Raw genomic sequence first — 26,495 nt, 5'->3', positions numbered from 1 at the left:
GGTGATATTTGACTAAATAGATTAGAAATCAATTTAAATATTAAATCTGTTTCAACTTTAAGAATAGTTGTTACCAATTGCTTTTCAGTGGATTTTTACAGTGATACTGCTGGCAATTTTTATATTTTGTTTGTAGAAATCTCATCATATCTGCCAAGGATTTGAGAATGTGTAGATCTTCAATAATTTATATTTTTTAAGATACAGGGTCTTGCTATTCTGCCCCGACTGGAGTGCAGTGGCTGTTCACAGACACAATCCTAGTGCACCACAGCTTAAATTCCTGGTCTCCAGTGATGCTCCTGCCTCAGCCTCCTAAGTAGCTGGAACTAGAGGTGTGCACCACTGTACCCGGAGGCATTTTTAATTAAATAACACTTACAGGTAAAAGCTCAATTTAAATTATGACATAAACATTAATGGAAACTAAGATCATCCATATAATAATACAAGGCAGCAGGCACAAAGGCCTCTGGCCTATGTAATGGTACTTGAAAAAAAATCCAGCTCAGTAGTTTCTATAGGATTTATGGCTGCTTATGGCTTTTCACATGTCTAATATTTCATTTTCAAAGATTCTGATAACAAATAACTTAAGAAGTATAATTTTCCTCTTAAAGGACCCACATGCTTTACCAAAAACCCAAATTTTTTTGAATCTCTATTAGCAGTTCTAGGAAGCACAGCAATACTACTTAAATGATAGTAACGATAGTTATTTTTAACATCTCCTAAATTCTATCTTTCCAGAGCAGTATGCCTGTCTCCCATATTTTCCACTTCATCACCAATGCTGTCCTCCATCCTAGATGTGTAGCTATGATACTATTTTTTCTCTGTTTCACTGATTTTTAATTTGGCATGTGAAAGAAAGATAAATCTTGGGGCCCCCAAATCACTAAGCTAAAGGGAAAAGTCAGGCTGGGAACTGCTCAGGGCCAACCTGCCTGCCATTCTATTCAAAGTCACCCCTCTGCTCACTGAGATAAATGTATATCTGATTGTCTCCTTGGAGAGGCTAATCAGAAACTCAAAAGAATACAACCATTTGTCTCTTATCTACTTATCCTAGAAACCCCCTCCCCACTTCTAGTCTTCCTGCCTTTGCTTCCAGTTGTCCTGCCTTTCCAGACCAAACCAATGTTCATGTTGTATATGTTGATTGATGTCTTATGTTTTCCTAGAATGTATAAAACCAAACTGTGCTCTGACCACCTTGAGCACATGTTATCAGGACCTCATGAGGCTATGTCACGGGCACATTTTTCTCAACCTTGGCAAAATAAACTTTTTAAATAAACTGAGACTTGTCTCAGATTTTCTGGGTTCACAGACAACATTTATTTTTAATTTTTAAAATATCAATAATCTTAGTGTTTATCATTTACCTATTATGTACATAGTGCTGGAGTGGGTGGTGTGATTAAGAAATGTTATCTAATTGGAGATGTGATCTGACAGACCCAAATAGACACCCCTTTATCAACTGAAATGAAGCCTAAGGTTAAAGAAACAAAAGTTGTCTACAGGTTGACAGTTCAGGGCTTGGCTGGCATGGCAACTTCCTAAATTCTTACGGCTACAAGAACAAACCACACTCTTGCTAAATTACCCAACAATAGGAAATATCAGCCAAATTGTCAGAACTTTCCTAACTCTGACTTACATCCCAAACCACTACAACTCTGATTGGACAGGAGACTGGCCTTGCGAACATTCTTTCCTATAAGCAACTGCAGCACTTAAGCCTGTTTCAGTCCATTTATAATGGCTGTGCATAAACTGTCTTTGTGTCCTATAGTTCACCTTTTGATGCAAAAAGCCAAATTCCACCTCATTTTAATGCTAAAACCCCACCCAAAGTGAACATTGGATGTATATTACATATATGTGTCCCCATTGCACATGTGCTTGACTCCTTTAATAAATATGTTTATCTTGTTCCCTAAAGCTGCTGAGTATGTATGACTCTATTGAGTAATACAGACGCTGTGAGGCATAAAGCCCGACTTACCTGTTCCTGTTTTGAAGACAGCATTTTTGCTTCATTCTGGAGACTATCTCTTTCTGGTCTGCAAACTGACATTGTTAATAATGCTCTCCTTTCTACTATTTAGCCACCCTGGTGGTCTTTTGGAGGACAGAGAGAAGAGATATACCTATCTTTATTAGTTAGGGTAGACTGTAACCAATAGGACCAAAGTGTTATGTCTCAAAAACAGTAGAAGTTTTTTTCTCCCTTAGGTAATTGTTAAGGTTATTATTGATTACTCTGGGGTGGTAGAAGCCTTCACTCACTGTAATCATCCTGGAACCCAAGCTGCTGGAAAGCCACCATCTTCAACATGTTGCTCTGGTCTTCGCTGACATCATTCAGCTTTCAGGAAGGGGGAACAACATGGAAAGATACTGCTGGGAGGTTTTATGGGCCCAGCCTGGCAGTGGCATACATTACTTCCACTTTCTTTCCATTGGAAAGAACATAATCATTTAGCTGCCTAACTGCAAGAGGGTATAGGAACCATAAAAGAAGGGAAAAATGGAGTTTGATGGACAATTAGCAGACTCTGACAAAATGTCAGAGAGGTGAAGCAATGAGAAAATAGCAGGGGGTACATGCCAAACAGAGAGGTGGAAATCATTAAAAAAAAAATTAGGAGTCGAGAGAACATAGAAATTGGTATGGAATAAAGCCATTGGGAAGAGCATCACTCAGGAGATGGGACATGATGGGACAAAAGAGCATACATTAGATAAATGGATAAGAAAGGTGAGAAGTGGGGGAGGGGATGCCTTTCCCTTGTTTCTCTGTTTTTCCTCCTTTTCCTTTTTTTAAAATTAGTCAAGTGTAGTACTGAGAAATGGGGAAAGAGTAGAACAAGGAGTTGGATCTGTAACTGACTGTGAATAATCAAATGAGATAACTCACTACCTTCAGACAGCTGGATCTTCCTCCTTTACAAATGGAATCTGTCTTCCCCTCACAATGTCTTTAATGCCACTGTCATAATAAATCAGGCAACTGTGTGTCTTCTATTTTTTTTAGACAGTGTCTCACTCTGTCACCCAGGCTGGAGTGCAGAGGCACAATCACGGCTCACTGCAGCCTCAAACTCCTGGGCTCAGGTGATCCTCTCACTTCAGCTTCCTGAGTAGCTGGGACTACAAGTACATGCCACCACATCCAACTAATATTTCTATTTTTTGTAGAGTTTGGGTTTTGCCATGTTGCTTAGGCCGGCTATATCTCTTTTTGATAATGCTTTGACCACCCTACTGAAACTGCCCTAATTTCCTCTCTTTTCCTTTCTCTTTTATTACTACACTCGTGCACACACAGAGAGAGACCAATGTTGACTTGGAAAAATTTGCCTTTTGTTTTTGGCATTTCTTCTGTGATCTCAACTTGACAATCTATGGCCTAATGATTAAAACACCTTAAACAACTTTCATGTATTTACATACTGGGCATGTGATATGGTTTGGCTGTGTCCCCCTCCAAATCTTATCCTGAATTGTAGCTCCCATAATCCCCACATGTCGTGGGAGGGACCTGGTGGGAGGTAATTGAATCATGGGGGCGGGTTTCTCCTGTGCTGTTCTCCTGATAGTGAAATCTGATGGTTTTATAAAGGGCGGTTCTTGTGCACATGCTCCCTTGCCTGCAGCCATGTAAGACGTGCCTTTGCTCCTCCTTTGCCTTCTGGCATGATCCTGAGGCCTCTCCAGCCACGTGGAATTGTGAGTCCACTAAACCTCTTTTTCTTTACAAATTACCCAGTCTCGGGTATGTCTTTATTGGCAGTGTGAGAACAGACTAATATAGCATGTGTTAGAAACTGTGGGTACAAAGGTAAATGAAACAGAATTCTTGCTCTTGAGAAACATGCAAAAGGGAAGCTAATAGATTAATTCTTGAACATCATCTAATTTGGATCCTTACTCCAATTTTGTGTGTTTTGCAAAATAGATATTATTTTTATTATTTTGTGAATGAGGAACTTGGAAATTATAACTCAACTGATTTCCCCAAGTGAGGCAATATTGTAGCTAGTGATGGAAATTTTTCCCTAGTCAGTGCTGCCCTGCTGCTGTTGCAACCCACTCAGCTTCTTTTTTATTTTCTCTAAATTGTTTTCTTGCATATTCCTGTTTATAGCTATTCCCAGTAACTAAAATAATATATCTCTTTTTAAAATTTTATTTATTTTATTCATAATTATTATTAATAAAGATGAGGTCTCATGTTGCCCAGACTGGAGTGCAGTTGTATAATCATAGCTCACTGCAGTTTCAAATTCCTAGGTTCAAGTGATTCTCCTATCTCAGCCTCATGAGTGGCTAGGACTACAGGTGCACACCATCATGCCTGACTAATTTTTTAAATTTTTGTAGAAATGCTTTGTTGCCCAGGCTGGTCTTGAGCTTCTGGTTTCAAGTAATCCTTCCACCTTGGCCTCCCAAACTGCTGGGATTACAGGCTAAAATGATATATTTCTTGCAATCAGTTGCTATTTCTGTAAATTCACTTTAACCATATATTTTCTTATATTCTCAGCTACAGTATTTCTACGTTAATTATTAAAGCAAAGGAATATACACAAAACAATAAGCAAATTTTACAGGTAAAATATGAAGAGCAGACTTCTGGAATGAAATATATATGTACGTGTGTGTATATATATGTGTATAAATATATATGTGTGTGTGTATATATATATATATATATATATAAATTATGAGCTTTGTGGGAAATTCAGGAGTTGAGAATTTAGTACAGAAACATATTCTATTGCCAAAATTATGAAGTAGGAAAATTGTCCAACTCACGTTCCCTCCAGTTCATCATAACACACATCCTTCCCTTCCTCCCTCCCTCCATTTATCCATCTATTCATTCATTGTTTTTCACAGCACAGTTATTGTAGATCTAGTATATGCTAGGTACTGTTCTGTGCTGAAAGTACAAAGACACAGGTTCTACCCTGGATGGGGAAGGCAAATGAACCAAAAATCACAGAATATTCTTCAGCTGCCCAGAGTCCTTTGGCTTCAAGGCCAGGTCCAGGTCTAGATTCCCAAGACTGAAAACTTTATCCTGGACTTTTCCTTTCCTGGCCTATTTACTCTATCTGTAAGAGATAAATGATTTTCTCTCATATGGGACATGGAACTCATTATCTCGAGACATGTCACAAGCTAAAAATATAAACAAACAGCTTAACAAAAACAAAAGAGTTAGATAAATTCATGTCCGATATTCATAGTTGGCTCCAAATAAAAACTAGGACACTTTAACTTCTGAAAGTTATGGCAAGAACAACCAAGCCTTTCTATGATACTTTGGAATCACTGTCACCAGGAAAATTGAGATTGTCAGTTGAAGAATGAGGAGGTTCATAAAAGGAAAGGAGAGCTTTATCTCTTATAAAGGATAGTAGCCTACAGGTAGCCATTCTGACAGGCTTGGAAGTGTAGTCTCTGACAGAAACTGGTAACGGGCCCTTCAAGTAGGGAAAGTGTAAGACAGGAATTCATGCTGAATAGGGTAGCCAAATATACATACTCAATAAGCTAAAGGAGAAGTCATGAATATTTATGAAGGGAGAATATGCAAATGTGCAATTGAGCTTCATGCCTTTTCATGAGTCACATGTTGAAAAAATAGTGGTGTTAGCATGATCTGAGGGTGCAGTTTTCAGCCCTCTGATGTCAAAAGGTGAAGCAAAAGTCACAAAAACCCACACTGCACATCCTCTGTGAGTGACTCAAAACTGGTCTAGACATGGTGGTCAGTTTTTAGGAAGAGGTGCATTGTGAAAGCGGTGAATTGTCATGTCGAAACTGCAAAGAGGCAGGTAGAGTCTGGTAGCAGCCTCAGATAACTGGCAGAAGATGGTAAAGAAATGAGTTGTCTGTTTCTTCTTTTCTAGAGCTGGTTTCTGCTTACTCCTTGGGAAAGAATTCTGGTTAAAGATCAATAACGAAGGGGCATGCTAAGGCATGTCTGAACTCTCATCCCATCATGGTCGGGAACTCAGTGTTTAAGGTTTCTCTGTTGTCCCCTTGGTTGAGAAGGGGTCCTTCTAATCAGTTGGGTGTTGGGGGGCAGTTTAGGATTTTTCTTTTATTTTTCAAAAGTAACAAGAGAAAGAAAGAAATGGAGAAATAAATAAGTAAACAAATGCACTTCATCAGGTTGGGCTTCCATACTAGGAAACTTAATTGACTTTTTTCTGGTTGTGACATGGTGACATTTAAAAAAAAGGTCCCTTTTAGGGGAGAAAATTATGCAAAAAGGAAAAGAATACTTTTGAGAAAAATTGGAGGGTGGTTTATTTATTATCTGAACTATGCATAGACTTGAATGATCTTTTGATTAGAGTCTTTAGTGTCCTTCAAGAAGGGAAATAGAGGGGTGGAGCCAAGATGGCCAAATAGGAACAGCTCCAGTCTACAGCTCCCAGCATGAGTGACGCAGAAGACAGGTGATTTCTGCATTTCCAACTGAGGTACCGGGTTCATCTCACTGGGGAGTGCCGGATAGTGGGTGCAGGACAGTGGGTGCAGTGCACCGTGCATAAGCCGAAGCAGGGTGAGGCATCGCCTCACCCGGGAAGTGCAAGGGGTCAGGGAATTCCCTTTCCTAGTCAAAGAAAGGGGTGACAGACGGCACCTGGAAAATCTGGTCACTCCCACCCTAATACTGCACTTTTCCAACGGGCTTAACAAACAGCACACCAGGAGATTATATCCCGCATCTGGCTCAGAGGGTCCTATGCCCACAGAGCCTCGCTCATTGCTAGCACAGCAGTCTGAGATCAAACTGCAAGGCAGCAGTGAGGTTGGGGGAGGGGTGCCCGCCATTGCCAAGGCTTGAGTAGGTTAACAAAGCAGCCAGGAAGCTCGAACTGGGTGGAGCCCACCACAGCTCAAGGAGGCCTGCCTGCCTCTGTAGGCTCCACCTCTGAAGGCAGGGCACAAACAAAAGGCAGCAATAACCTCTGCAGACTTAAATGTCCCTGTCTGACAGCTTTGAAGAGAGTAGTGGTTCTCCCAGCATGCAGCTGGAGATCTGAGAACAGGCAGACTGCCTTCTCAAGTAGGTCCCTGACCCCTGAGTAGCCTAACTGGGAGGCACCCCCCAGTAGGGACGGACTGACACCTCACACGGCCGGGTACTCCTCTGAGGAACTTCCAGAGGAACCATCAGGCAGCAGCATTTGTGGTTCACCAATATCCGCTGTTCTGCAGCCACCGCTGCTGATACTCAGGCAAACAGGGTCTGGAGTGGACCTCCAGCAAACTCCAACAGACCTGCAGCTGAGGGTCCTGTCTGTTAGAAGGAAAACTAACAAACAGAAAGCATATCCACACCAAAAAGCCATCTGTACATCACCATCATCAAAGACCAAAGGTAGATAAAACCACAAAGATGGGGAAAAAACAGAGCAGAAAAACCGGAAACTCTAAAAATCAGAGCACCTCTCCTCCTCCAAAGGAACACAGCTCCTCACCAGCAATGGAACAAAGCTGGATGGAGAATGACTTTGACAAGTTGAGAGAAGAAGGCTTCAGAAGATCAAACTACTCTGAGCTAAAGGAGGAAGTTTGAACCAATGGCAAAGAAGTTAAAAACCTTGAAAAAAAATTAGATGAATGGATAACTAGAATAATCAATGCAGAGAAGTCCTTAAAGGACCTGATGGAGCTGAAAACCATGGCACGAGAACTATGTGACAAATGCACAAGCCTCAGTAGCTGATGCTATCAACTGGAAGAAAGGGTATCAGCAATGGAAGATGAAATGAATGAAATGAAGTGAGAAGAGAAGTTTAGAGAAAAAAGAATAAAAAGAAATGAACAAAGCCTCCAAGAAATATGGGACTATGTGAAAAGCCAAATCTACGTCTGATTGGTGTACCTGAAAGTGATGGGGAGAATGGAACCAAGTTGGAAAACACTCTGCAGGATATTATCCAGGAGAACTTCCCCAATCTAGCAAGGCAGGCCAACATTCACATTCAGGAAATACAGAGAACGCCACAAAGATACTCCTCGAGAAGAGCAACTCCAAGACACATAATTGTCAGATTCACCAAAGTTGAAATGAAGGAAAAAATGTTAAGGGCAGCCAGAGAGAAAGGTCGAGTTACCCACAAAGGGAAGCTCATCAGACTAACAGCTGATCTCTCAGCAGAAACTCTAGAAGCCAGAAGAGAGTGGGGGCCAATATTCAACATTCTTAAAGAAAAGAATTTTCAACTCAGAATTTCATATCCTGCCAAACTAAGCTTCATAAGTGAAGGAGAAATAAAATACTTTACAGACAAGCAAATGCTGAGAGATTCTGTCACCACCAGGCCTGCCTTACAAGAGCTCCTGAAGGAAGCACTAAACATGGAAAGGAACAACTGGTACCAGCCACTGCAAAAACATGCCAAATTGTAAAGACCGTCAAGGCTAGGAAGAGACTGCATCAACGAACGAGCAAAATAACCAGCTAACATCATAATGACAGGATCAAATTCACACATAACAGTACCTTAAATATAAACGGGCTAAATGCTCTAATTAAAAGGCACAGATTGGCAAATTGGATAAACAGTCAAGACCCATCAGTGTGCTGTATTCAGGAAACCCACCTCACGTGCATAGGCACACATAGGCACAAAATAAAGGGATGGAGGAAGATCTACCAAGCAAATGGAAAACAAAAAAAGGCAGGGGTTGCAATCCTAGTCTCTGATAAAACAGACTTAAAACCAACAAAGATCAAAAGAGACAAAGAAGGCCATTACATGATGGTAAACGGATCAATTCAACAGGAAGAACTAACTATCCTAAATATATATGCACCCAATACAGGAACACCCAGATTCATGGAGCAAGTCCTTAGTGACCTACAAAGAGACTTAGACTCCCACACAATAATAATGGGAGACTTTAACACCCCACTGTCAACATTAGACAGATCAATGAGACAGAAAGTTAACAAGGATATCCAGGAACTGAACTCAGCTCTGCACCAAGCAGACCTAACAGACATATACAGAACTCTCCACCCCAAATCAACAGAATATACATTCTTTTCAGTGCCACACCACACCTATTCCAAAATTGACCACATAGTTGGAAGTAAAGCTCTCCTCAGCAAATGTAAAAGAACAGAAATTATAACAAACTGTGTCTCAGACCACAGTGCAATCAAACTACAACTCAGGATTAAGAAACTCACTCAACACCACTCAACTACATGGAAACTGAACAACCTGCTCCTGAATGACTACTGGGTACATAACGAAATGAAGGCAGAAATAAAGATGTTCTTTGAAACCAATGAGAACAAAGACACAACATACCAGAATCTCTGGGACACGTTCAAAGTAGTGTGTAGAGGGAAATTGATAGCACTAAATGCCCACAAGAGAAAGCAGGAAAGATCTAAAATTGACACCCTAACATCACAATTAAAAGAACTAGAGAAGCAAGAGCAAACACATTCAAAAGCTAGCAGAAGGCAAGAAATAACTAAGATCAGAGCAGAACTGAAGGAAATAGAGACACAAAAAATCCTTCAAAAAATCAATGAATCCAGGAGCTGGTTATTTGAAAAGATCAACAAAATTGATAGACTGCTAGCAAGTCCAATAAAGAAGAAAAGAGAGAAGAATCAAATAGACGTGATAAAAAATGACAAAGGGGATATCACCACCAATCCCACAGAAATAAAAACTACCATCAGAGAACAATATAAACACCTCTATGCAAATAAACTAGAAAATCTAGAAGAAATGGATAAATTCCTCGACACATACACCCTCCCAAGACTAAACCAGGAAGAAGTTGAATCTCTGAATAGACCAATAACAGGATCTGAAATTGAGGCAATAATTAATAGCTTACCAACCAAAAAAAGTCCAGGACCAGAGAGATTCACAGCCGAATTCTACCAGAGGTACAAGGAGGAGCTGGTACCATTCCTTCTGAAACTATTCCAATCAATAGAAAAAGAGGGAATCCTCCCTAACTCATTTTATGAGGCCAGCATCATCCTGATACCAAAGCCTGGCAGAGACACAACCAAAAAAGAGAATTTTAGACCAATCTCCTTGATGAACATTGATGCAAAAATCCTCAATAAAATACTGGCAAACCGAATCCAGCAGCATATCGAAAAGCTTATCCACTATAATCAAGTGGGCTTCATCCCTGGGATGCAAGGCTGGTTCAACATATGAAAATCAATAAAGGTAATCCAGCATATAAACAGAACCAAAGACAAAAAGCACATGATTATCTCAATAGATGCAGAAAAGGCCTTTGACAAAATTCAACAACCCTTCATGCTAAAAACTCTCAATAAATTAGGTATTGATGGGATGTATCTCAAAATAATAAGAGCTATCTATGACAAACCCACAGCCAATATCATACTGAATGGACAAAAACTGGAAGCATTCCCTTTGAAAACTGGCACAAGACAGGAATGCCCTCTCTCACCACTCCTATTCAACATAGTGTTGGAAGTTCTGGCCAGGGCAATCAGGCAGGAGAAGGAAATAAAGGGCATTCAATTAGGAAAAGAGGAAGTCAAATTGTCCCTGTTTGCAGATGACATGATTGTATATCTAGAAAACCCTGTCGTCTCAGTCCAAAATCTCCTTCAGCTGATAAGCAACTTCAGCAAAGTCTCAGGTTACAAAATCAATGTGCAAAAATCACAAGCATTCTTATACTCCAATAACAGACAGAGAGCCAAATCATGAGTGAACTCCCATTCACAACTGCTTCAAAGAGAATAACATACCTAGGAATCCAACTTACAAGGGATGTGAAGGACCTCTTCAAGGAGAACTACAAACCACTGCTCAATGAAATAAAAGAGGATACAAACAAATGGAAGAACATTCCATGCTCATGGGCAGGAATAATCAATATCGTGAAAATGGTCATACTGCCCAAGGTAATTTATAGATTCAATGCCATCCCCATCAAGCTACCAATGACTTTCTTCACAGAATTGGAAAAAACTACTTTAAAGTTCATATGGGACCAAAAAAAGAGCCCACCCACATTGCCAAGTCAATCCTAAGCCAAAAGAACAAAGCTAGAGGCATCACGCTACCTGACTTCAAACTATACTACAAGGCTACAGTAACCAAAACAGCATGGTACTGGTACCAAAACAGAGATATAGATCAATGGAATGGAACAGAGCCCTCAGAAATAATGCTGCATATCTACAACCATCTGATCTTTGACAAACCTGAGAAAAACAAGCAATGGGGAAAGGATTCCCTATTGAGTAAATGTTGCTGGGAAAACTGGCTAGCCATATGTAGAAAGCTGAAACTGGATCCCTTCCTTACACCTTATACAAAAATTAATTCAAGATGGACTAAAGACTTACATGTTAGACTTAAAACCATAAAAACCCTAGAAGAAAACCGAGGCATTACCATTCAGGACATAGGCATGGGCAAGGACTTCATGTCTAAAACAAAAAAGCAATGGCAACAAAAGCCAAAATTAACAAATGGGATCTAATTAAACTCAAGAGCTTCTGCACAGCAAAAGAAACTACCATCAGAGTGAACAGGCAACCTACAGAATGGGAGAAAATTTTTGCAGTCTACTCATCTGACAAAGGGCTAATATCCAGAATCTACAATGAACTCAAACAAATTTTCAAGAAAAAAACAACCCCATCAAAAATTGGGCAAGGGATATGAACAGACACATCTCAAAAGAAGACATTTATGCAGCCAAAAAACATATGAAAAAATGCTCATCATCACTGCCATCAGAGAAAGGCAAATCAAAACTGCAATGAGATACCATCTCACACCAGTTAGAATGGCGATCATTAAAAAGTCAGGAAACAACAGATGCTGGAGAGGAAGTGGAGAAATAGGAACACTTTTACACTGTTGGTGGGACTGTAAACTAGTTCAACCACTGTGGAAGACAGTGTGGCAACTCCTCAGGGATCTAGAACTAGAAATACCATTTGACCCAGCCATCCCATTACTGGGTATATACCCAAAGAATTATAAATCATGCTGCTATAAAGACACTTGCACATGTATGTTTATTGCAGCAGTATTCACAATAGCAAAGACTTGGAACCAACCCAAATGTCCAACAATGATAAACTGGATTAAGAAAATGTGGCACAGATACACCATGGAATACTATGCAGCCATAAAAAATGATGAGTTCATGTCCTTTGCAGGGACATGGATGAAGCTGGAAACCATCATTCTCAGCAAACTATTGCAAAGACAAAAAACCAAACACCGCATGTTCTCACTCATAGGTGGGAATTGAACAATGAGAACACATGGACACAGGAAGGGGAACATCACATACCGGGGACTGTTGTGTGGTGGGGGGCGGGGGAGGGATAACATTAGGAGATATATGTAATGCTAAATGACGAGTTAATGGGTGCAGCACACCAACATGGCACATGTATACATATGTAACTAACCTGCACATTGTGCACATGTACCCTGAAACTTTAAGTATAATAATAATAAAATTTTTTAAAAAAAGAAGGGAAATGACATTTGAACTAAAGCATAAAAGTGACACATATTTTAATTGATAAATCTGAATGTGAAATGATGCCAACAACGAAACCATAAAAAGATTGTGTCTTTCTAAAGCCTTAAGCTTTATAGTTGGTTGAATATTTGTCTTCTATTAGTATATTGCTGTGCTCATTTTCCCTGGGCACCTAGGTCTCTCAGCACCAGTGACTATGTTCCATTTGACTAGATTTAAAGTGCTAGTGGATAAAGCTTCTGGATTCTGGGCCTGGCAGGCTATTTCTCATGTTTTGTGATAAACATTGAAAAACATCTCTAAGTTCTTCTATCATGGGACATGTGCAAGATGTATTTCAATTTTCCATGGCATTATAACTGTTGTTGCCTGACTGGTTCTTCTTGCCCACTGCACAAACAAAACCAGTTCACTGAGACCATGGTACTGTGGTACAGAATTAATTAATTAGCACAAGGCCAGCTATGCAGAAGAACTGGAGTTATCACTCAAATCAGTCTTCCTTAAGGTTCAGAGGTTAGGGTTTTGCAAGCATTGTTTGGTGGGAAGAGAACTAGGGAATGGGTACTGCTGATTGGCTGGGGATGCAATTGTAGAGGTGTGGAAAATAGTCTTTTTGCATTGAATCTGTCTCTGGATGGGTGGTGGTGTGGGTGGGTGCCCACAGGACAGATGAGTCATGAGTGACTAGTCCAGGTTGGGTAAGTCTGAAAAACATCTCAAAAGAGCAATCTTAGTTCTACAATAGTGATGTTACCTATAGGTGCGGCTGGGGAAGCAACGAATCTTATGACCTCTTGCCACATGACTCCTGAGCAGTAAGAGACTGTAGAAACAGCACCTACATTTTAGCAGAATTCAGGGCCCTCCCATAATCCTAATCTTGGTAGGCTTCATTAGTTTTAAAAACCCCAATATAATATGATTAGCTATGGCATTGAAAATCAGTGTAATATTGATCCATCTTATTGTAGGAACCAAAGGAAAACTTCCCCTTCACCCTCCAAGGGATCATTAATAATCAACTGACAAAAGACAGATAAGTAGGAGAAAAGGCATATGAAAGTTTGTTTTAACATGGTTAGCACTGGGGAACTTAAGGAGAAAGATTGCCTAATAACCCAATCTGGTACAGAAACTTATATACTCTCTTCCATGGGGAGGGGAGAGATGGGGAATGTAGGCAATTCCTTTGAGGGACCACAAATGATTATTAGGGAGAACAATGAACTTGTAAATGATTCTCTTTGGAATTTGAATGAGCCCTAGAGGCTGGCATTATGTTGTGAAAAAGTCCATCTCCCTGTAGTTGCATTCCTTAGTCTTCTTTTCTGAGACAGATAATGAGATTTCAGAGAAGGGAGGAAGACAATTGTATTTCTCTTAGAAAGAAGCTTTCTTGGTCAGATAAGGAAATTCCAGAGAGAGTCCCTCCCTGTGCTTGAGGCAAGGGCTGAGGGACAAGGCAAAGTTAGAGGGACCTTGATTTGGGGGCTGCGTCTAAAGCCTCTTAGCCTGTCATAGCACCAGTGTTTGGGTTATTGCTTTCTAAGCCCCAGTGTTATACTCTATCCAAAGGTTTATTTTATTTTAATTTTTTATAAACTCTATGTCCAAACAACTGTAAAACTCACAACATGTGACCTAAGGGTATCATAGTGAAGTTACAGTGACCTAGTAGTCAGTGTGTAATTCCTAGGATTTAAAGGGTAAGCTGTTTTCTCTGTGGAGTATGACACTATAGTACAGTATTTGGGGTTATGGGCAAGCTAATAAATTTGGCAGTTCTCATTTTTTCCCCTTGGTCAAAAACTACTCAAGTTCTGAATGCAAATAAGAGATCTCAGAGAAGCCTCAAGTACCCAAAACACTGAACACGGCAGCTCTCTAGAAAACAACAGGGTATAATGAGCTATCCTGGTTTCCAAATTGGGTCTGGAATTTTCCAAATTTTACCCCAAATACTGTCCTTTTTGCTTTAATACTCTCTGTACCATATATATCAGAACGAGAGAATCAAGAGTAAAACAAACTTGCATTTCCCAAACAGAGAATCAGTAACCTTTTTGGAAGAAAATTTTAAAGGATATCAATCATTAAAAAAAGCAAGTCTGGAAACAATGATGTGTCACTCATTATGCAAATATCATGCTAACTCTTAAGGGTGCTTTTCAGACCAGAGTCTTCTACTTTCAGACAAGCCCACCATATTAGCTTCATTGCACAATATTTAATCTCTGTCCTTGAAGTTCGCAAATTAACTTGCTCTGTGATTTCCTCCTTGTGATAGCCTCTGGCTGTGTTTTTACTGCCTTAACAGCTACTGGCAGGCAGCTTGTCTCCCACATTCACTGCAAAGTAAACAGGAATTTGGTCCCAGGGTAATTGGCTGTTCTCCAGCATAAGAATGCAAGTTATTCATGAGCTTTGTGAGCTTGCTTCTGAGTAACACAGACTGTTTTCACTAGGGAGCACAGGGACAAAAAGAGTTGTGAAGTTTTGAGTCTTCAGGATTATTCCTTTCAAGTATGTGATAACCTGTGATTCTTCTCCCCAACTATTTTCTAACCCTCTCTGACCTTTTCCACTTCGTTTCATTTCATAGTGACTACCAGAAATTTACCAAGGAAGCTGCCATGAAATATCATATTTCTTTTAGAAATACGACTGACTCAATAGACAGCTATGGATGTGCTGTTATTTTGGAGATACAGTAAGTTTACAGAACTTTTAAAATTAAATCTTAAGGAAAATGTGTGCGTAAATGCCAAATAGATTGGCAAGAGCCTAGATTAACAGTAATTCAAAAAAAAAATGGAGAAAAAGACTTACGGTTTCAAAGATAGGAGCATATATACTTTAAATTTTGAGGTGGTGAATAACAGATTTAAAGTTTACAAAAATCTAAGCGGTTTAAACAAAAATAAAAAAAAAAGCTACCCATTCATCATGGTTGGAAGAAAGTAAAAGTGAGAACTCTAAGCTCCTAAAAACAGGGGCACCTAAAAAGATTTTCCTTCTTGATTATCTTACCTGAGAGGTCCATGTAAATCTAGATACCATGTTTTCTAAATTATCCTGTGAACTATACTACCCACAAGACTGTAATATTTAAAATGATTGTCCAAAAATGTATTTAACAGAGACACCAACAAATGTTTGAGACTTACAAACAAGATAAATTGGTTAATTCCTTTAGTTCACTCAAAGCTGTACAATGATTAAAAAAACCAAAATATTAAATATACTATACACCCTGATTTATTTAAATTTTTATGATTACTTGCTTAAAACTTGAATGGAAAGATTTTGCTTTTTTGTAATGTAATTGTCAATGGAAAGAGTTAAACTCTGTAAAATATTTGAAGACATTTATTCTGAGCCAAATGTGAGTGACTACGGCCCGGGAGGTCCTGAGAACATGTGCCCAAGGTGGCTGGGGTGCAGCTTGGTTTTATACATTTTAGGGAGGCATGAGACATCAATCAAATACATTTAAGAAATACGTTGGTTTGGTCCACAAAGGCGGGACCATTCAAAATAGGGGCTTCCAGGCTATAGGTAAATTTAAACATTTTCTGGTTGACAATTGGTTGAGTTTGTTTAAAGACCTGGGATCACTAGAAAGGAATGTCTGGGTTGTGATAAAGAGGTCGTAGAGACCAAAGTTTTACTATGCAGATGAAGCTTTTAGCTAGCAAGCATCAGAGAAAATAGACTGTAAAATGCTTCTTATCAGACTTAAAATCTGTGTTGATGTTAATGCCGGAGAGGTATAATGAAGCCTGTTCAACCCCCACTTCCTGTCATGGCCTGAAACAGTCTCTCGGGTTAAGTTTTAAAAGTCCTAACATGTCTGGAATTGGTGGGTTCTTGGTCTCACTGACTTCAAGAATGAAGCCGCGTACCCTTGCGGTGAGTGTTACAGTTCTTAAAGATGGTGTGTCCGGAGTTTGTTCCTTCTGGTAGGTTCATGGTCTCGCTGGCTTCAGGAGTGAAGCTGCAGACCTTTGCGGTGAGTGGTACAGCTCTTAAGGCGGCGTGTCTGGAGTTGTTCGTTCCTCCTGTCCAGAGTTGTTCATTACTCCCAGTGGGTTCATGGTCTCACTGGTCTCAGGAGCAAAGCTGCAGACCTTCGCAGTGAGTGTTACAGCTCTTAAAGGTGGTGTGTCCGGAGTTGTTCCTCCTGGTGGGTTCATGGTCTTACTGGCTTCAGGAGTGAAGCTGCAGACCTTCGCAGTGAGTGTTACAACTCATAAAGGCAGTGCAGACCCAAGGAGTCAGCAGCAGCAAGATTTATTGCAAAGCGCAAAAGAACAAAGCTTCCACAGTGTGGAAGGGGACCTGAGCAGGTTGCCCCTGCTGGCTCTGGCAGCCTGCTTTTATTCCCCTATCTGGCCCCATCCACATTCTGCTGATTGGCCCATTTTACAGAGAGCTGATTGGTCCGTTTTGACAGGGTGCCAATTGGTGCATTTACAATCCCTGGCTAGACACAGAGTGCTGATTGGTGCATTTACAAACCTTGAGCTAGATACAGAGTGCTGATTGGTGTATTTACAAACTTTAGCTAGACATAAAAGTTCTCCAAGTCCCCACCAGATTAGCTAGATACAGAGTGCTGATTGGTGCATATACAGTCCTCCGGCTAGACATAAAAGTTCTCCAAGTCCCCACCCAACTCAGGAGCCCAGCTGACTTTGCCTAGTGGATCCCACACCAGGACCCCAGGTGGAGCTGCCCACCAGTCCCCCGGCACGTGCCTGCACTCCTCAGCTCTTGGGCAGTCATGGGACCAGGTGCTATGGAGCAGGGGGCAGAGCCCGTCGGGGAGGCCCAGGTCACCCGGGAGCTCACCGTGTGGGGGCTCAGGCATGGCGGGCTGCAGGTCCCAAGCCCTGCCCAGCGGGGAGGTGGCTGAGGCCCGGCGAGAATTCCAGTGTGGTGCAGGCAAGCCGGCAGTGCCGGGGGACCTGGTGCCCCCTCTGCAGCTGCTGGCCCGGATGCTAATCCCCTCACTGCCCTGGGCCGGTGGTGCCGCCCCGCCACTTCGAGTGCAGGGCCCGGCAAGCCTGCGCCCACACTGAACTCGTGCTGGCCCGCGAGTGCTGTGTGCAGCTCCGGTTCCCTCCCATGCCTCTCCCTCCACACCTCCCAGCAAGCAGTGGGAGCCAGCTCCGGCCTTGGCCAGCCCAGAGAGGGGCTCCCACAGTGCAGCGGCGGGCTGAAGGGCTCCTCAGCCTGGCCAGAGCGGACGCCTAGGCTGAAGAAGTGCTGAGAGCAAGTGAGGGCTGCTAGCACGTTGTCACCTCTCACTAACTGAGGGGGAAGTCCATCCAGATGGTTGAGGGGCCTTAGAATTTTATTTTTGGTTTATGTAATTTATAAGCGAATCAATTCTTTCACACTTCAGTTCCCTATCCTTGTGTGGCATCATCTCTCTTTCTTGATCATGCATCTACCTTTGGATTGGCGCTTGGCAGTTTCGTGGAACTCTCTGAGTAGACACATGGAGATTTGCAAAGATCTGTCTTCCTTAGATGTCCGAGGAGGAATATTAATTAATTTTAGCATGCCACTTGCAGCTCGTAAACCCAGTATAGTTCACAGTTCAAATGCTTGCATTCCAGCTGCTGGAGCTCTAAAGTTAAGTGGTTAGGATTTTTGCCCTCAAGGAGTCCTCAGTCCAGTGGAGAATCCAGATGCACAAACAAACATTGATGATGAAATATAAGTATATTAAAGAGGAATGTGGCAAATTGTGTAGGGGTGAAGGGAAAGCTTCCCCTTCACTCTCAGAAGGTTCCCTGAAAAATTCAGTTCACAAAAGGCAGATTAATAGGAGAAAAAGGATACTAAAAGAAAGTATTACCAAACTTATTTGATCATAGTTTATTTGATCATAGTTTCCCATGACACAGGAGCCTTCAGAATGAAGATTCAACTCCCCAGTGGGGTACAGGAGCTTGTATATCACCTTGAGGTTACAGAAAGAACAGGAGCTTGGAGCATGGCCAAAACCAGGTTATGGTGGTAAATCAGATTTTAGTGGTGAGACAGGTTATGGGAGGGAGAGAAGGGGAGACTTGGCTAGCAAAAGTGGTCTTGGTATGGAGATAAAACCTCACAGGTAGCAGCTCTCAGAGAGAATAAATGGACAATGTTTCTTTCGGATATTTAAAGGTGTCAGACTCTTGGTTAATCTTTTCTAGATCTGGATTAGGGAAGGTCTGGTTGCATTAATGCAGATTGCTAATGATGAAAATTTCCCCCACAAAAGACAGTTTGCAGGGCCAGTTCTGTTTACTGACCCCCTGATAGCCATCCCAAAATATGTCAAAGGAATATATTTGGGGCTGAAATATTTTTATTTCCTTTAGCTGCCATGGGAGCTTAGATGAGAAAGCAATTCATCTCGAAATGGAGACTGGTAAATGTGAGCCTTAGAGAGGACGGATGTCTGAGCAGAGCTTTGAATCACATGCTGAGGAGGTGGAGTTTGGAAGGAGGAAGGCATGATGCTGTGAGAACACGGTACTTCTGTGGAGTGGTCGGGGGAGAGTGGCTAGAGAAAGAGGTGGACATAGTGAAGGGCCATGAGGTTTGAACTTTGGACTTCCTTCTGTAGATAGGAGTCTTCAGAGAAAGTAGCATAATCACAGCCAGGTGCCATTTGGAATTTTACGAGTGAGGCATCCAAGCATTTGTTCAATGCTTGTAAACCAACCTCGTTGTAGGTGTGGATTCATAAACTGATTTACACACTTGGATAATGGGTTATTATGAGCCAATTATTTCTTAGAGACTGAAAAAGTTCTTAGTAACTGAAACCCTCTGCCTCAGGACATAGGAAGGGCAGGATAAAAGTAATCAGGCTTAGAATGTTTCTCACCAAGACCAGTTTGAGCAAGATTAGACGTTTCAATAGTCAGATCTTTTCTCTTCAGGGCAGCTGCAGCAGCATAGCAAGACTCAGATGTGAGTGCCAGGGTCTGTTTAAAGCTTCCTCACCAGCTGTGAACTCTTTGGCAAGCCTCTTGACTTCTTTGATTCTCAATTCTTGTACTATAAAATGAGGAATATAATCATACCTATTTGTTTCAGAGGTGGTTGTGAGGATTAAACAAAATTAAATGAGCTAATATAAGCATGTTTTGGATGTCATAAAGTATTGTGAAAAGTATGGGGTTATGGTTATAACTATCAAAAGTAGAAGTCTAACTGATTATAAAAATACCAGTAATGATTATTATTTATTGAAGATTTGTTTTGTGCTGGCCCTATTCTAAATTCTTTACATATGTGATCTTACAATCCTTATAGTAATCCTACAGGGGAGGTTTTTACAGAGAAGGAAACTAAGGCTTGACAAGGTTGAACAATTCATGAACAATAGAGCCAGAAATCAGAAGTCATACTTTCCTGACTACAAGCCTGGGCTTTAATCACTACTTTTCCAATCAATCTTTTATTTTCCTTTCTTTGTTTTTTTTTTTTAATTTTATTTTTATAGATAGGTCTTACCTGTGTTGCCCAGGCTGGTCTTGAACGCTTGAGCTCAAGTGATTTTCCCACCATGGCTTCCTAAATTGAATCAATCTTTGCAAAATGCTTGTTTTTTACTTTAAAGTTTAGGCAACTGCCAAGAAATTATTAACGCATGATCATTGCAGAATTACTAGGCTAAAGTTTATCGTGTTCCTTCTATCAGAACTAGGAATCTATAGATAGAAAATGTGATCCTTTTTTTTCTTATATATGAACAAGAGCTATTATTGTTGACTACAAATAAAATATGCTATGAGTTTTGTTGTCAAAATATGACTTGAGGAATAGTTTAATATGAAATTCATTTCTTTTTTTAGGGAGGCAAAACCACACAGTCTTTCAAATTATGTTCTCTATTATTTTGTCCTTTATTGACAAAACTGTTTAAGAAGAATAGAGCACAGAAACCCCGGAACACTATTCCTCACCTCCTACTCCAACATCTAAAGATCCATCTTCCCTTGAAGAATGAATAAAGAGGACATAGTTTGTCACTTTCAGGTCCAAGAGATACTGAGAAAACTAAAATAGGGGCAGCTGTGTTTCCATAATGTTGTTGAGTATTCAAAAGGGCTATATAAATTGAGCTTTTACTCCAATAGTGTTGAAGTTTTAAAAAGGGGTGGACTATAATTAGTTATACATACACCATATTAGAAACCCTGAGTTGGTCTAATTATTAACACGGGGTTAAATCAAACCCAGTGTCTGTATTTGTTGATGGAAACCTTGCTGCATCTCTGGGATATAATCTCAGTGGCTTTCATCCCATCTTTCTCTAAATGGGTGTCAGTGCCCTAGCAATGACCTTGGGTACTGGAATAGACTCAGGTCTCCCCATGCATGGTTTTGCTGCTAGGCAGTAGATGGCAGAATTGAGCTTGGCTTTTGTGGTTGCCTTTCTTCTCACTTGCCTCCATTGGTGAAGTTGAAGTACTCTTAAGCTACTTGTTAAAATAGCTTTTTTTTTTTTAAATCACAAATAATTCTATGTGTCTGTTTTATTCCATATGAATCTCATACATTGCATACCGTGTAATGCTTTTTTTGAAAAAAAAAAAGCTTATAGGAACTATAGTTCATTTCTGCCTCTTGTTCTAAGGTTTTCTAATCTCAAAAGAACATCACCCTCATTTTAATATTTTTTTTACCTCTGTTTTCTTCTATCCAATGTTATTAAAGCTTTCTTTTATCCTCTTCCCCATCATTTAAAAAAATTTAAAAATCAACACTAGATTTTTTATTTTATGTCCTTCAAATTATTCAGACAATTCTACTGGTCTTAAGACTATAATACAAATTCGTATCTCCACAGTGTGGGAGAATTGTCAAAGAAGGCAGGATCCTCTTTTGATGTAGTAGGTTGGTGAAAAAGTAATTGCGGTGTTTGCTATTTCAATGGCAAAAAGGCACAATTACTTTTGTACCAACCTAATAAATGTGGGCTTTGATAAAGCTACTGTTTTAAGGGACATACAACTTGAAATCATGAAGAGGCCCTCAGGACAAAATCTAGGAGTTGATTCAGAAAGAACAAATGGAAAGTTTGTGAAAGCAGAAATCTTCAAGTAGGATATTTTGTTTAAAGATGGGAGTGTTATGGGAAAAGGCAGAAGCCATTTGACTCAACCCTATTATTGAAGGCTGAAAAGAACATATATTTTTTAAAAATCTACCATTGAAGTAGTTTAGGAAAAATGACTGTGAGCTGCAAACCCCCAAAAGAAAAGAACTAACTGAGAGGAATACCTCTGCAAGAACATGTTGAGATGACTAGGGTACAAATTGGGCCTAAAGTTCAATGTTTATTCTGGAGAGACTAGATAAACACTTAGTAATTTAGCATTAGTAGAACTAAAAGAAGATACTTAAATTGGCTTAGGGTAGAAGTAGACTGCAAAAGCTCAGCCTTGAATAAATTAAAATAGTCAATTGTTTTACTTACTTATACATAATATGTACCCTGTATTTCTTCATGCTAATAGATAATATGATTTTTGCAATTTATCTGCCCTATGAAATATTTTATGGAAGACCTCAGTTAAGAAGGTTATTTAAGAGGAAAAAAAAGCAAAAGGTACAGATATCAAGGTGGGGATAGCCAAAAAACTAGAAAGCCTTTTCTGTGAGACTGCTCAAGACTTATTTCTTCTTTTCTTTTTTCTTTTCTTTTGCCTTCCCTTCCCGTCCCTTCCCTTCCCTTCCTGTCCCTTCCCGTCCCGTCCCGTCCCGTCCCGTCCCGTCCTGTCCCTTCCCATCCCTTCCCTTCCTCTTTCAAGACAGAACAGAATCTTATTCTGTTACCCAGGCTGGAGTGCAGTGGCATGATCTCAGCTCACTGTAACCTCCACCTCCTGGGTTCAAGTGCTTCTCCTGCCTCAGCCTCTTGGGTAGCTGGGATTACAGGTGTGCACCACCACACTCAGTTAATTTTTTGTATTTTTTGTAAAGACAGGGTTTTACCATGTTGGCCAGGCTGGTCTTAAACTCCTGACCTCAAATGATCAGGCTGCCTCAGCCTCCCAAAGTGCTGGGATTACAGGCATGAGCCACTGTGCCCAGCCCAAGACCTATTTCTTTGCAATAATTTACACAGTAAAATCCAAGATTAACACTTGAATTATTGCAATGCCTTCCTTCCATTTTTCTTTCTTTCCTTCCTTCCTTTTTTCCCTCACTCCTTTTCTTCTTTCCTCCCTTTCTTTCCTTCCTTTCTCTCCTCCCTCCCTCCCTCCTTCCCTCCTTTCCTTCCTCCCTTCTTACCCCATCCTTTCCTCTTCCCTTCCCTTCCCTTTCCTTCTTTCCTTTCCCTCCTCTTTCCTTCTTCCTTTCCTTTTTTTTCTCAAAAAATTTTAAAAAAGGTTTAGGGGCACCTATGTACTATTTAAAAAAATGATAAAGATTGTGAGGAAGAAAATGTCCATGAACACTATTTTAAATGCCATGTCTTAATATCAGTTTCCCTTGTTATTTTCCTAGCCAGTCTTTGTCAGGGAAATAGCAGTCATTTTCCTAAGCCTAAATTTAACAGACACCTGATAACTCTGTATAGTACTTGCTGATAGGAACCAAAGTAAACAAGAGTGGCTTATAGCACTGTTGTCATTTCTACTTTACCGAGTTCATGTGGGTATGGAGATAGAAAGAATGTGACTTGATTGGAAAGGAATTCGTTGTTGAATGAGAGGTTAAGCTATGTTCTTAACTTTTAATCCTATGTGCAAAGCCTTTTAAATAATTTGGAAATAACATTACAAAAGGAACAATTTAACCTAAGTTAGTTGTACTCTACCATTTCTTTTTCAGAGAGAAGAATCAGTAGAGCTACATTTTCTTGGCACTCCAAAATGTGAATTTCAAAACTGTTAGTTCAGAAATGTTCAACTTTTGCTGCCCATTGGAATTACCCGGAGAGCTATAAAAGGACACTGATGCCTGGGCTGCACCTCCCAGAGGTCCTGATTTGATCAATCCAAAGGAAGGCCTGGGAAGTAAATTTTTAAAAGTTCCACAGGTAATTCCAAGTTGGGAACCATTGGTAGCTGGAGTAGAAGACATTTATTAAGTAATGACACAAAATGAGGTTTGGGGCAAACTTTGTATATCAAGTGAAGAAATTTATCCTGTAGGTAATGGTCAATCTTTGGGGTAGACAGATAAGTGCCATAAGTTTGTTAGTTTTTAAAGTGGATTGACGTGGAGAGAATTGAACAGCAGGCTTCAAATGTTGCCCCCATAGTTCATGATCCTACAGTTTGAAGGCTTGCTCTCATTCCTGCAATTGCTTTCACATTTTGATTCTGTCTTTCCTCCCTTGTCTCTTAAACTCAGGTAGTCTTGTTAGTATGCCCTACTGTGGCATCTCCATCAAGCATGATTTGTTCTATTCAGGACTTTCTCTAAGTTATACCATTAAAGAAGTTTCCTAAACCTCAATAATTGTTTGATAATAAAGGTAAAGCCTTAAGTCTATTTAGTCTCTAAGTCTCTTCAGTTTTGAATACACATATATGTGTGTGTGTGTATATATGTATGTGTATATATATGTGTATGTATATATATATGTGTGTGTATATATATATATATATATATGCTACTCTTTTGGAAACACATTTCTTTTTCAAATAACCTGAAACTGACTCCTTTTCAAGAAAAATACAGTGAATAGATTTTTATTTTACATTAGGAAATTTATGGTTTATAAACTGGAAAATCAAATGGCATTGATTTTATCAAATACATTACAATGAGAATCACCTTTAAAAAGTAACTACTCTACTTAATTTAAGCCTCGAGAGAGTCCTCATTGCCTGGACCAGGGACTTCCTTAAGAAATACTGGTTAAATAAATGTGTCAGAAAAAATTATAAAAGTCTTTAAAATGAGCAAAAAGGGTTATTTGAGTCTATAAAGGTCTATATCTTTCATTGTTTTGGATCCATTTTACAACTTTGTAAATTGAAAAAAAACTCATAGTAATGCAAATTATTTTGTCCAGTGGAAATGAAAATGAACTTCATCCATCCTGTAAAAGGCATCTCATTTGCATCTTTAATAGATGTAAATTCATTTTCAGTATTTCTGATGGCCTCACGGATCAGGAGTCTGCAAGACCACCCTCAGGCTTCATGCACTAAAAGGACTCACAGGACTCAGAAAAAGCTGTCATACGCATGTTTACGGTTTCTTAGAGTGAAAGACTACAGATTAGAGTCAGCAAAAGGAAAAGGTGGATAGCGCAGAGTCTAGGAGAAACAGGGCACAAGCTTCCAGTTGGCTTCTCACAAAGGTGTTGCATGAACAGCACTTAATTATCTCAGCAACAATGTGACACACATGTAAATTTTTGTATCCTATGAATCTCACCTGAGCCTTGGTGTCCAAGGATTTTTATTGGGTTTAGTGGCAAAGGCATGCAGTGGCTACGGGCCAACATTAGCTACTCAGTCTCCAGCCCGCAGAGGTCAGTGTGGTTCAACAACTGATGCAGTGTGGTTCAACAACTTAGACGACAAAAACACTCCTGGCAGGCAGGAGATTTCAAGAGAGCTCAGAGGTCACCTCCTGGATGTCAGCCAAGGACCAGTCCTTTTTTTTTGAATGTGCAGGGTTTGAGTAACCCAAGACTGCTGTGTTAACCTTTACCTGGACACCTATATACATATATTTGTCTGTTCTTTGGATTCTCCATTGAACTGGGTATTGCTGTTACTGTTTTTGCCTTCCTAGTTTCTCATTAATGGGATAAAATAAATCTTTGACACATTTATGTTTGCATATGAGTCATGATTTTACTTTTTTTTTTTTTTTTTTTTTGAGGCAGGGTCTCACTCTCGGTCAGGCTGGTGGGTAGTGGTGCACTCACGGCTCATTGCAGCCTCGACCTCGTGGGCTCAAGTGATCCTCCTGCCTCATTTTTTGATTTTTTGTAGAGAAGAGGTCTCACTCTGTTGTCCAGGCTGGTCTTGAACTCTTGGGCTTAAGTGATTCTCCCTCCTTGGCCTCTTAAAGTACTGAGATTACAGGCCTGTGCCACCATGCCCAGCAATTTTCCTTTTTTTCTTAAAAGTCAACCTTTAACAAATATGTGAGCAAAAATATCTAATACTTTTGTTTTGCTTATTTCTCCTGCCTACCTCCTTTCTTTCTTCTCCCTCTCCCCTTCTCCCTTCTCCCTTTCCCCTCTTCCCCCTTCTCTCCTCCCCTCCCTACCCCTCCCCCTCCTCCCCTCCCCACCCCTCCCCTCTCCTCCCCTCCCCACCCCTCCCCTCTCCTCCCCTACCCTCCCCTTCCTCCCTCTCCCTCCGTCTGTCCCTTCCTTCCTGCCTTGCTTTTCTTTTCTTTTTTTTTCTCTCTCTATCCCTCTCTCTCTTTCTCCTTCCTTCCTTCCTTCCTTGCTTCCTTCCTTCCATAAATGAATGTATATTTGCCAATTGGGGCATATGGAAATGCTGAAACTTAATGTATGCCCTTATTTCACATTTCCTTTATCAATATGAAAAGTTATCTGTGACTAAGTGCTCTTGCACGTCTATACTGAATTATAGTTTAGAGAGGCCATTCATAGATGCTGCCTCATCTGTCTTTCCCTCTATCCTATTGAGGCAGACCGATGATGGGTTTCATTTTGCAGATAATGAAATGGAGGCTTAGAGTTATAAGTGATTTGTCCAAAGTTTCCAACTGAAAAGGAGCCAGGCTTTTCTTTCTAGGTACACATACTCAGCAGCTTTCTAGTGTTTACCTGAATGTCCTGCAGACATCACAAATTTAACGTACAAAATGGAAAATTTTCTCTTTCTCTGTCCTCCTCCTCAATTTCTTTCTGCTCCAGTTTTTAATCATCTATTAAGTAGCACTTCCTACTCAGTTTC

The 26,495-nt window shown here is 40.3% G+C and overlaps 1 long non-coding RNA gene across 1 annotated transcript; it reads left to right on the top strand.

Moving 5' to 3' along the window:
- The first annotated feature begins 14,996 nt into the window (after positions 1 to 14,996).
- On the top strand, positions 14,997 to 25,388 carry LOC134737714 (uncharacterized). The gene is made up of 3 exons (XR_010122886.1): positions 14,997 to 15,286; positions 23,428 to 23,635; positions 24,698 to 25,388. It is a non-coding gene; the product is annotated as an uncharacterized LOC134737714 (long non-coding RNA).
- The last annotated feature ends 1,107 nt before the right edge of the window (positions 25,389 to 26,495 follow it).

The sequence above is a fragment of the Pongo pygmaeus genome, chromosome 1 (genome assembly GCF_028885625.2).
Source record: "Pongo pygmaeus isolate AG05252 chromosome 1, NHGRI_mPonPyg2-v2.0_pri, whole genome shotgun sequence".
Taxonomy (NCBI): Eukaryota; Metazoa; Chordata; class Mammalia; order Primates; family Hominidae; genus Pongo; species Pongo pygmaeus.
Note: the sequence above shows the minus strand (reverse complement) of the source record. Positions and strands in the feature narration are given on the sequence as shown.